This window comes from Arachis stenosperma, chromosome 1 (genome assembly GCF_014773155.1).
Source record: "Arachis stenosperma cultivar V10309 chromosome 1, arast.V10309.gnm1.PFL2, whole genome shotgun sequence".
Classification (NCBI taxonomy): domain Eukaryota; kingdom Viridiplantae; phylum Streptophyta; class Magnoliopsida; order Fabales; family Fabaceae; genus Arachis; species Arachis stenosperma.
The window spans coordinates 38576346-38588644 of NC_080377.1; positions in this window are offsets into that span (position 1 = coordinate 38576346).

The following is a 12299-nucleotide window of genomic DNA, read 5'->3' on the forward strand; positions in this document are numbered from 1 at the left end:
CGCGTTTTTCCCTGCCACACGTTCGCGTCATCCACGCTTCCGCGTCATTGTGCTTTTCCAATCTGCGCGGTCGCGTGAGCCATGCAGCCGCGTCACTGCGGATTCCTTTCTTCCGCGCAGTCGCGTCGCTGACGCGTACGCGTCACTTCTCGCTGGTCATCTCCTCAACTTCTTGTGTGTCCTTCCATTTTTGCAAGCTTCCTTCCCAATCTCTCACTCATTCATGCCCTATAAAGCCTGAAATACTTAACACACAGATCAAGGCATCGAATGGTAATAAGAGAGGATTAAGATTAGCTAAATTAATACCAAAGAAGCATGTTTTCAATCATGTAATAATTTTAGGAAGGAAATATAAATGCATGCTAATTATATAAATAAGTGGGTAAAGACCATGATAAAACCACACAATTAAACACATTGTAAACCATAAAATAGTGGTTTATCAGGATCCCATCATGAAAAAGTACCTAGACAAGACTAGGGAATAGCTCGGACAATTCACGGGATATGAGATCCGACATATACCTCAAAACAAAATGCCCGAGCTGATGCACTTTTGAAACTAGCCAGCACCAAAGCAGGAAGCAACAGTAGAAGCCTCATCCAAAAAACACTACAAAGTCTGTCAACCTCGGAAGAAAAGAAGGTCTTAAGCATATCAGACCAGGACCAAGGGTGGATGACTTCCATAATCAGTTACCTCAAGTCTAAAACACTCCCCGCAGATAGAAAGGAGGAAAAAAGGCTAGTACGAGAAGCATAGTACTACACCATATTGCACGACGTCCTATATAGGAGAGGAATCTCTACAGCCCTCCTAAAATGCGTCCCGACCTCCGCTACGAGGGAAGTCTTAGAAGAAGTCCACAGTGGCATGTGCGGCAACCACCTCGAGGTGCGAGCTCTTTCCAAAAAGGTACTCCGAGCCGGTTTTTACTGGCCGACCTTGCAAAAGAAAGCAACAAAGTTTGTCAAAACATGCCCTCCATGTCAGAAGCACCCCAACTTTCACATCGCACCACCCGAAGAACTCATTTGTGTCACTTCACCCTGGCCATTTGCAAAGTGGGGGCTCGATCTCCTCGGACCATTCCCTCAGGGATCGGGGCAAGTCAAGTTCCTCATCGTAGTAATAGACTATTTCACAAAATGGATCGAGACTGAACCTTTAGCCACTGCCCCTACCCAAAGAAGTCGAAAGTTCTTATACAGAAATATTGTCACAAGATTTGGGGTCCCATGCTCCATGACCACAGACAACGGCACTCAGTTCACTGACACGGACTTTAGAAACCTGGTAGCCGATTTAAAAATCAAGCACCAGTTCACCTCTGTCAAGCACCCACAAGCTAATGGACAGACGGAAGCCGCCAATAAAGTCATACTGGCCGGGTTAAATTACAAGATCAGAAGGAGCTAGATAACATGTAGAAGTTAAACAAGAACATACCAACATACGACCTACCTACCTGATGAGCGGATAATTTATACGCTTTTTGGCATTGTTTTTAGGTAGTTTTTAGTAAGTTCAAGCTACTTTTAGGGATGTTTTCATTAGTTTTTATGTTAAATTCACATTTCTGGACTTTACTATGAGTTTGTGTGTTTTTCTGTGATTTCAGGTAAATTCTGACTGAAATTGAGGGATTTGAGCAAAACTCTGAAAAAGGCTGACAAAAGGACTGCTGATGCTGTTGGAATCTGACCTCCCTGCACTCGAAATGGATTTTCTGGAGCTACAGAACTCCAATTGGCGCGCTCTCAACGGCGTTGGAAGGTAGACATCCAGGGCTTTCCAGCAATATATAATAGTTCATACTTTATTCGGAAATTGACAACGTAACTTGGCGTTGAACGCCAAGTACATGCTGCTGTCTGGAGTTAAACGCCAGAATAACGTCATGATCCGGAGTTGAACGCCCAAAACACGTCATAACTCGGAGTTCAACTCCAAGAGAAGCCTCAGCTCATGGATTGATCAAGCTCAGCCCAAGCATACACCAAGTGGGCCCCGGAAGTGGATTTATGCATCAATTACTTACTCATGTAAACCCTAGGAGCTAGTTTATTATAAATAGAACATTTAACTATTGTATTAGATGTCTTTTGACCACGTTTCATCTTTGGTCTCAGTTTTGTTTTATTCTTCATCCTAAGAGGCTATTGATCACGTTTTAGGGGGCTGGCCATTCGGCCATGCCTGAACCTTTTACTTATGTATTTTCAACGGTGGAGTTTCTGCACACCATAGATTAAGGGTGTGGAGCTCTGCTGTACCTCAAGTATTAATGCAATTCTATTTTCTTTTATTCAATTCTCTCTTATTCTTATTCTAAGATATTCATTCGCACCCAAGAACATGATGAATGTGATGATTAGATAACCCTCATTATTATTCTCACTTATGAACGCACGTGATTGACAACCACTTCCTTTCTACATGCAACAGAGCTTGAATGTGTATCTCTTAGATTCCCCAACAGAATCTTCGTGGTATAAGTTAGATAGATGGCGGCATTCATGAGGATCCGGAAAGTCTAAACCTTGTCTATGGTATTCCGAGTAGGATTCTAGGATTGAATGACTGTGACGAGCTTCAAACTCCTGAAGGCTGGGCGTGATGACAAGCGCAAAAGAATCAATGGATTCTATTCCAACCTGATTGAGAACCGACAGATGATTAGCCATGCGAGTGATAGCCGCAGAGGACCATTTTCACTGAGAGGATGGGATGTAGCCACTGACAACGGTGATGCCCTACATACAGCTTGCCATGGAAAGGAGTAAGAAGGATTGAGTTGAAGCAGTAGGAGAGCAGGCGTCCTTGAGCCTTACAGTACCTCCATATGCTTATCTGAAATTCCCACCAATGAATCTGCATAAGTGTTCTATCCCTTTTATTATTTTATCTATTTTCTTCTTTATTAATTTTCGAACCCATAAACAATATTTAATCTGCCTAACTGAGATTTACAAGGTAACCATAGCTTGCTTCATACCAACAATCTCTGTGGGATCGACCCTTACTCACGTAAGGTATTACTTGGACGACCCAGTACACTTGCTGGTTAGTTGAACGGAGTTGTGAATTCAACTGGTGCCATAATAATGATTTCATACAAAATAGTTAGAACATTGATCACAATTTCGTCCACCAAGTTTTTGGCGCCGTTGCCGGGGATTGTTCGAGTATAGACAACTGGCGGTTCATCTTGTTGCTCAGATTAGGTAATTTTCTTTTCAAAAATCTTTTTCAAAATTTTTCTTTTATTTTTCGTTTTTCTAAACTTTATTTTCGAAAAAAATTAATAAAAATTCAAAAAATTCATAAAATCAAAAAAAAAATTATTTTGTGTTATTTGTTTGAGTCTTGAGTCAATTTTTAAGTTTGGTGTCAATTGCATGTTTTAAAAAATTTTTTTCTTGCATTTTTCGAAAATTCATGCATTCATAGTGTTCTTCATGATCTTCAAGTTGTTCTTGACAAGTCTTCTTGTTTGATCTTGATGATTTCTTGTTTTGTATTGTTTGTTGTTTTTCATGTGCATCTTGGCATTCATATTTTCCATACATTAAAGATTTCTAAGTTTGGTGTCTTGCATATTTTCTTTGCATCAAAAATTTTTCAAAATTATGTTCTTGATGTTCATCATGATCTTCAAAGTGTTCTTGGTGTTCATCTTGACATTCATAGCATTCTTGCATGCATTCATTGTTTTGATCTAAAAATTTCATGCATTGAGTAAATTTGTTGTTTTTCTCTCTCATATTTAAAAATTCAAAAATAAAAAAAATATCTTTTCCTTATTTCCCTCCAAATTTTTGAAATTTTGGGTTGACTTGGTCAAAAATTTTTTTAAAAAAAAATTAGTTGTTTCTTACAAGTCAAGTCAAAATTTCAATTTTAAAAATCTTATCTTTTTAAAATCTTTTTCAAAAATCATGTCTTTTTCATTTTTTCTATTTTTCGAAAATTTCAAAAACATTTTTCAAATTATTTTCAAAATCTTTTCCTTATCTTTACATCATATTTTCGAAAATTCACTAATAATTAATGTGATGGTTCAAAAATTTGAAGTTTGTTACTTTCTTGTTAAGAAAGGTTCAATCTTTAAGTTCTAGAATCTTATCTTGTAGTTTCTTGTTAGTGAAGTAAATAATTTCAAAATTTTTGAATTAAATCTTTTTATCTTTTATTTTGATCTTTTTCAAAAATTTTATCTTTTTCAAAATTTGATTTCAAAAAAATCTTATCTAACTTTTTATCTTTTTATCTTTTTCAAATTTGATTTCAAATCTTTTTCAATCAACTAACTAACTTTTTGTTTGTTTCTTATCTCTTTCAAAACCACCTAACTACTTTTCCCTCTCTAATTTTCGAAAATATCTCATCCCTTTTTCAAAAATTCTTTTTAATTGTTTTAAATTTTAATTTTAATCTTATTTTATTTTGAATTCTCGAAAATTACTAACCTCTTTTTCAAAATTATTTTCGAAATTTCTCTTCTCTTTTCTTCTTCTATTTAATTATTTAATTACTAACACTTCTCTTCACCTCTCTTCATCTAAAATCCGAATCTCCTTCTTCATTCTTCTACCCCTTTCTTCTTCTACTAACATAAAGGAATCTCTATACTGTGACATAGAGGATTCCTCTTCTTTTCTTGTGTTCTTCTCTTTCATATGAGCAGGAACAAGGATAAAGGCACTCTTGTTGAAATTGATCCAGAACCTGAAAGGACTCTTAAGAGAAAATTAAGAGAAGCTAAATTAAATTATTCTAAAGGTAACCTTTCAGAAACATTAGAACAAGAGAAGGAGATGGCAGCCGAAAATAATAATAATGCAAGGAGAATGCTTGGTGACTTCACAAAGCCAACGTCCAAATTTGATGGAAGAAGCATCTCCATTCCTGCCATTGGAGCCGACAACTTTGAGCTGAAACCTCAGCTAGTTGCATTAATGCAACAAAACTGCAAGTTTTATGGACTTCCATCCGAAGATCCTTATCAGTTTTTAACTGAGTTCTTGCAGATCTGTGAGACTGTAAAGACGAATGGAGTTGATCCTGAAGTCTACAGACTCATGCTTTTCCCTTTTGCTGTAAGAGACAGAGCTAGAGTATGGTTGGATTCACAACCCAAGGATAGCCTGGACTCATGGGATAAGCTGGTCACTGCCTTCTTGGATAAGTTCTTTCCTCCTCAAAAGCTGAGCAAGCTGAGAGTAGATGTTCAAACCTTCAAACAAAAAGATGGTGAATCCCTCTATGAAGCTTGGGAAAGATACAAGCAGCTGAGCAAAAGATGTCCATCTGACATGTTTTCAGAATGGACCATATTAGATATATTCTATTATGGTCTCTCTGAATTTTCGAAAATGTCATTGGACCATTCTGCAGGTGGATCTATTCACCTGAAGAAAACGCCTGAAGAGGCTCAAGAACTCATTGACATGGTTGCAAATAACCAATTCATGTATACTTCTGAGAGGAATTCCGTGAACAAGGGGATACCTCAAAAGAAAGGAGTTCTTGAAATTGATACTCTGAATGCCATATTGGCTCAGAACAAAGTGTTGACTCAACAAGTCAACTTGATCTCTCAAAATCTGAATGGATTGCAACATCCATCCAACAGTACAAGAGAGGCAGCTTCTGAAGAAGCTTATGATTCTGAGAACCCTGCCATGGCAGAAGTTAATTACATGGGTGAACCTTATGGAAACACCTATAACTCATCATGGAGAAATCATCCAAATTTCTCATGGAAGGATCAACAAAAGCCTCAACAAGGCTTTAACAATGGTGGACGTAATAGGCTGGGCAATAGTAAGCCATATCCATCATCTTCTCAGCAACAGACAGAGAATTCTGAACAAAACACATCTAATTTAGCCAATATAGTCTCTGATCTGTCAAAGGCCACTTTCAGTTTCATGAGTGAAACAAGATCCTCCATCAGAAATCTGGAGGCACAAGTGGGCCAGCTGAGTAAGAAAGTCATTGAAACTCCTCCCAGTATTCTCCCAAGCAATACAGAAGAGAATCCAAAAGGAGAGTGCAAAGCCATTGACATAGTCAATATGGACGAATGCACCAGGGAGGAGGAGGACGAAAATCCTAGTGAGGAAGACCTCCTGGGACGTCCCTCAAGCAAAAAGGAGTTTCATATTAAGGATCCAGAGGAATCCGAGGCTCATATAGAGACCATAGAGATTCCATTAAATCTCCTTCTGCCATTCATGAGCTCTGAAGACTATTCAGCCTCTGAAGAGGATGAAGATGTAACTGGAGAGCAAGTTGCTCAATATTTAGGAGCTATCATGAAGCTGAATGCCAAGTTATTTGGTAATGAGACTTGGAAAAGTGAACCTCCCTTGCTCATTAATGAACTGGATACTTGGATTCAGAAAATTCTACCTCAAAAGAACCATGATCCTGGCAAATTCTTAATACCTTGTACCATAGGCACCATGATCTTTGAAAAAGCTCTGTGTGATCTGGGGTCAGGGATAAATCTAATGCCACTCTCTGTAATGGAGAAGCTGGGGATCATTGAGGTACAACCTGCCTTGTTCTCATTACAACTGGCGGACAAGTCATTGAGACAAGCTTATGGAATAGTAGAGGACGTGCTAGTAAAGGTTGAAGGCCTTTACATCCCTGCTGATTTCATAATCTTAGACACTAGGAAGGAAGAGGATGATTGCATCATCCTTGGAAGACCTTTCCTAGCCACAGCAGGAGCTGTGATAGATGTCAACAGAGGAGAACTAGTCCTTCAATTGAATGGGGACTACCTTGTGTTTAAGGCACATGGCCATCCCCCTGTGACAGAAGAGAGTAAGCATGAAGAGCTTCTCTCAGTTCAGAGTCAAGAAGAGCCCACACAGTCAAACTCTAAGTTTGGTGTTGTGAGGCCACAACCAAACTCTAAGTTTGGTGTTAAGATCCCATATCCAAACTCTAAGTTTGGTGTGGACAACTATACAACATTGACCTGATCACCTTGTGGCTCCATGAGAGCCACTGTCAAGCTATTGACATTAAAGAAGCGCTTGTTGGGAGGCAACCCAATTTTATCTAATTCTTATTTTATTCTATTTTATTGTTATTTTGTGTTTTATTAGGTACATGATCATGAGGAGTCACGAAAAAATCAAAAAAATTAAAAACAGAGTCAAAAACAGAAGAAAAAAATTTTTTCACCCTGGAGGACGCACGGACTGGCGTTCAACGCCAGTAAGATGCATCTGGCTGGCGTTCAACGCCAGAACAGAGCACCATTCTGGCGCTGAACGCCAGAAACAAGCAACATCCTGGCGCTGAACGCCAGGAATGTGCCCAGAGAGGAAAAACTGGCGCTGAACGCCAGTAACAAGCATGAAACTGGCGTTCAACGCCAGAAACATGCTTTACATGGGCGTTGAACGCCCAGAATGTGCACCAATGGGCGTTTAAACGCCAGAATGCTGCACGAAGGCATTTTACATGCCTATTTTGGTGCAGGGATGGAATTCCTTGACACCTCAGGATCTGTGGACCCCACAGGATCACCTCAGGATCTGTGGACCCCACAGGATCCCCACCTAACATATTCTCACCTTACCTTTTAATCCTAATCACACTCTCCTAATCTAAAATCACTCTTCCCCATGTCACACTTCCCAACACCTTTCACCAATCACCTCAACTCCTCTTCCCAATTACCCCATTCACCACTCACATCCACCCACTCTTCCCCATAAACCCCACCTACCTTCAAAAATTCAAACCAATTTCCCTCCCATTCCCACCCAAATGGCCGAACCTACCTTCCCCCCTTTCCCTATAAATACCCTTCCATTCTACTTCATTTTCACACAACACAACCCCTCCTTCTTCACCTAAAGCCGAAACTACCTCTCTCCCTCTCTACCACATTTTCGTCTTCTTCTTCTTCTCTTCTTTCTTTTATTGCTCGAGGGCGAGCAACATTTTAAGTTTGGTGTGGTAAAAGCATAAGCTTTTTTTGCTTTTCCATTACCATTAATGGCACCTAAAGCCAGAGAAACCTCAAAGGGAAGACAAAAAGCTTCCACCTCTGAGTCATGGGAGATGGAAAGACTAAAAATAAGCCGTCATAGCTCAGTGGTAGAACATGTGGCTGCAAATCAAGAGATCCCTGAGATACCTCAGGGGATAAGTTGTCCTCCACACAAATATTGGAAGCAACTAAGGGGAGGAACACCAAAATTACTAGGAATCATTCAACAGAAGCAAGGAAGAGACATAGAGGAGCTCAAAGAGCACCATTGGTTCTTCAAGAAGGCGCCACCCTCACTCAGGTGGATTCATTCCTTGTTCTTTATTTCTTTCTGTTTTCGGTTTTTAGTATTATGTTTATCTATGTTTTGTGTCTTTATTTCATGATCATTAGTATGTAACCATGCCTTAAAGCTATGAATAAATTCCATTAATCCTTCACTTCTCTTAAAAGAAAAATGTTTTAATTCAAAAGAACAAGAAGTACATATATTTCAAAAATAGCTCTTGAATTTAATTTAATTATATTGATGTGGTGACAATACTTTTGTTTTCTGAATGAATGCTTGAACAGTGCATATGTCTTTTGATCTTGTTGTTTATGAATGTTAAAATTGTTGGCTCTTGAAAGAATGATGAACAAAGAGAAATGTTATTGATGATCTGAAAAATTATGAAATTGATTCTTGAAGCAAGAAAGAGCAGTGAAAAAGAAGAAGCTTGTGAAAAAAAAATGGCGGAAAAAAAAATAATATAGAAAGAAAAAGAAGGAGCAGTAGAAAAAGCCAATAGCCCTTAAAACTAAAAGGCAAGGGTAAAAAAGATCCAAGGCTTTGAGCATCAATGGATAGGAGGGCCCAAGGAAATTAAATCCAGGCCTAAGCGGCTAAATCAAAGCTGTCCCTAGCCATGTGCTTGTGTCATGAAGGTCCAAGTGAAAAGCTTGAGACTGAGTGGTTAAAGTCGTGATCCAAAGCAAAAGAGTGTGCTTAAGAGCTCTGGACACCACTAACTGGGGACTCTAGCAAAGCTGAGTCACAATCTGAAAAGGTTCACCCAGTTATGTGTCTGTGGCATTTATGTATCCGGTGGTAATACTGGAAAACAAAGTGCTTAGGGCCACAGCCAAGCCTCATAAATAGCTGTGTTCAAGAATCAACATGTTTAACTAGGAAAGTCAATAACACTATCCGAAATTCTAAGTTCCTAGAGAAGCCAATCATTCTAAACTTCAAAGGAAAAAGTGAGATGCCAAAACTGTTCAGAGGCAAAAAGCTACAAGTCCCGCTCATCTAATTATAATTAATATTCATTGATATTTTGGAATTTATAGTATATTCTCTTCTTTTTATCCTATTTGATTTTCAGTTGCTTGGGGACAAGCAACAATTTAAGTTTGGTGTTGTGATGAGCGGATAATTTATACGCTTTTTGGCATTGTTTTTAGGTAGTTTTTAGTAAGTTCAAGCTACTTTTAGGGATGTTTTCATTAGTTTTTATGTTAAATTCACATTTCTGGACTTTACTATGAGTTTGTGTGTTTTTCTGTGATTTCAGGTAAATTCTGACTGAAATTGAGGGATTTAAGCAAAACTCTGAAAAAGGCTGACAAAAGGACTGCTGATGCTGTTGGAATCTGACCTCCCTGCACTCGAAATGGATTTTCTGGAGCTACAGAACTTTAATTGGCGCGCTCTCAACGGCGTTGGAAAGTAGACATCCAGGGCTTTCCAGCAATATATAATAGTCTATATTTTATTCGGAAATTGACGACGTAACTTGGCGTTGAACGCCAAGTACATGCTGCTGTCTGGAGTTAAACGCCAGAAAAACGTCATGATCCGGAGTTGAACGCCCAAAACACGTCATAACTCGGAGTTCAACTCCAAGAGAAGCCTCAGCTCGTGGATTGATCAAGCTCAGCCCAAGCATGCACCAAGTGGGCCCCGGAAGTGGATTTATGCATCAATTACTTACTCATGTAAACCCTAGGAGCTAGTTTATTATAAATAGAACATTTAACTATTGTATTAGATGTCTTTTGACCACGTTTCATCTTTGGTCTCAGTTTTGTTTTATTCTTCATCCTAAGAGGCTATTGATCACGTTTTAGGGGGCTGGCCATTCGGCCATGCCTGAACCTTTTACTTATGTATTTTCAACGGTGGAGTTTCTGCACACCATAGATTAAGGGTGTGGAGCTCTGCTGTACCTCAAGTATTAATGCAATTCTATTTTCTTTTATTCAATTCTCTCTTATTCTTATTCCAAGATATTCATTCGCACCCAAGAACATGATGAATGTGATGATTAGATAACCCTCATTATTATTCTCACTTATGAACGCATGTGATTGACAACCACTTCCGTTCTACATGCAACAGAGCTTGAATATGTATCTCTTAGATTCCCCAACAGAATCTTCGTGGTATAAGTTAGATAGATGGCGGCATTCATGAGGATCCAGAAAGTCTAAACCTTGTCTATGGTATTCCGAGTAGGATTCTAGGATTGAATGACTGTGACGAGCTTCAAACTCCTGAAGGCTGGGCGTGATGACAAGCGCAAAAGAATCAATGGATTCTATTCCAACCTGATTGAGAACCGACAGATGATTAGCCATGCGAGTGACAGCCGCAGAGGACCATTTTCACTGAGAGGATGGGATGTAGCCACTGACAACGGTGATGCCCTACATACAGCTTGCCATGGAAAGGAGTAAGAAGGATTGAGTTGAAGCAGTAGGAGAGCAGGCGTCCTTGAGCCTTACAGTACCTCCATATGCTTATCTGAAATTCCCACCAATGAATCTGCATAAGTGTTCTATCCCTTTTATTATTTTATCTATTTTCTTCTTTATTAATTTTCGAACCCATAAACAATATTTAATCTGCCTAACTGAGATTTACAAGGTAACCATAGCTTGCTTCATACCAACAATCTCTGTGGGATCGACCCTTACTCACGTAAGGTATTACTTGGACGACCCAGTACACTTGCTGGTTAGTTGAACGGAGTTGTGAATTCAACTGGTGCCATAATAATGATTTCATACAAAATAGTTAGAACATTGATCACAATTTCGTCCACCACTACCTCAAGACCTTCCAAGACATCACGAGTCCCAAATATCGCCAACAACACATCGGCAATATTTTTATTCTTGGGTGACAGACCCTCATAAGTTACCCTCGTAAGGTAGGAGGCCACGACCCCAAAATTCCAATATGGACAAATTCGGCGTTCCCCCTCTAGGGACAACCAAAAAGGGTGATGACCCTAAACCGGACGAACCTTGAAGTACTCTACCTTAAAACCATGAAATGAATCCTCGAGCAGGTCAAAGATTTGGCTGAGCTCGGAGCAAAATATATCCCTTACGATGCTTTCCCTCCTTATGAGGGATGGTGCACAAGAAGAAGAAGAGAAAAACCTCAACATGAGCCAGAATCTCTAAAAATTTGCATACCAACTTTAAAGTTCGGATAGCCACCCAACTATTCAGGTGTATTTGAGAGGCACTGCGGACACACGATTAGGAAGGACCATCACAAACTCGGAGAAAGGCAGCCAAATCTCTAACTTGGTCAAAGGGCTCATGCACCCATATCCAGTCAGGAACCCGGGGAGAGTCCAGGTTCAAATAACACACCCTCTCATTCTCATCTGCAAGCACGAGCTCATACTGCCACTTTGCCTCACCTCCTTCCAACATGGCACCCTCATCCCGGAGCCACTAAAGGTCCCCCTCATCTAAACGGGAGGGTGTACCCGACACATCGAACGTTGCCCACTAGTAACGATCCGGGACACCACCTTCCGAGAGTTGAAATGGGAACATTCCCCTCCATTGCACCATACCTATATCTAAAGGAAAAATCACTGTCAACTCACTACCCAGAAACACAAAATGAAGATTTGTAACTATACCAGAACTACAATCAAACAACTACCAACCAACACAATGACGTTCTCCTACATTCTCCACCACCAAGCAAAAAGCAAATTCAGAAAAAAGGGCAAGGCAAAACATAGAATAAAAATGCAAAAGGAAAAGCATAAGAAGAGACCCGCTAACATGCTCTAGAAATATAAGGAAGAGCAACAGCAAATGCAGCGGCCAAAGAAACAGACAGACCAAACGACAGCACCAATAGCAAGAAGAAAGAAGGCAGTACATGCAAAGAAAATGGAGAAGGAGAGAAAATGGGCAGTTACAGTAGAAAAGCAAGGAAAAAGAATAACAAAAGCCCCAAACGTTTCAAATTGT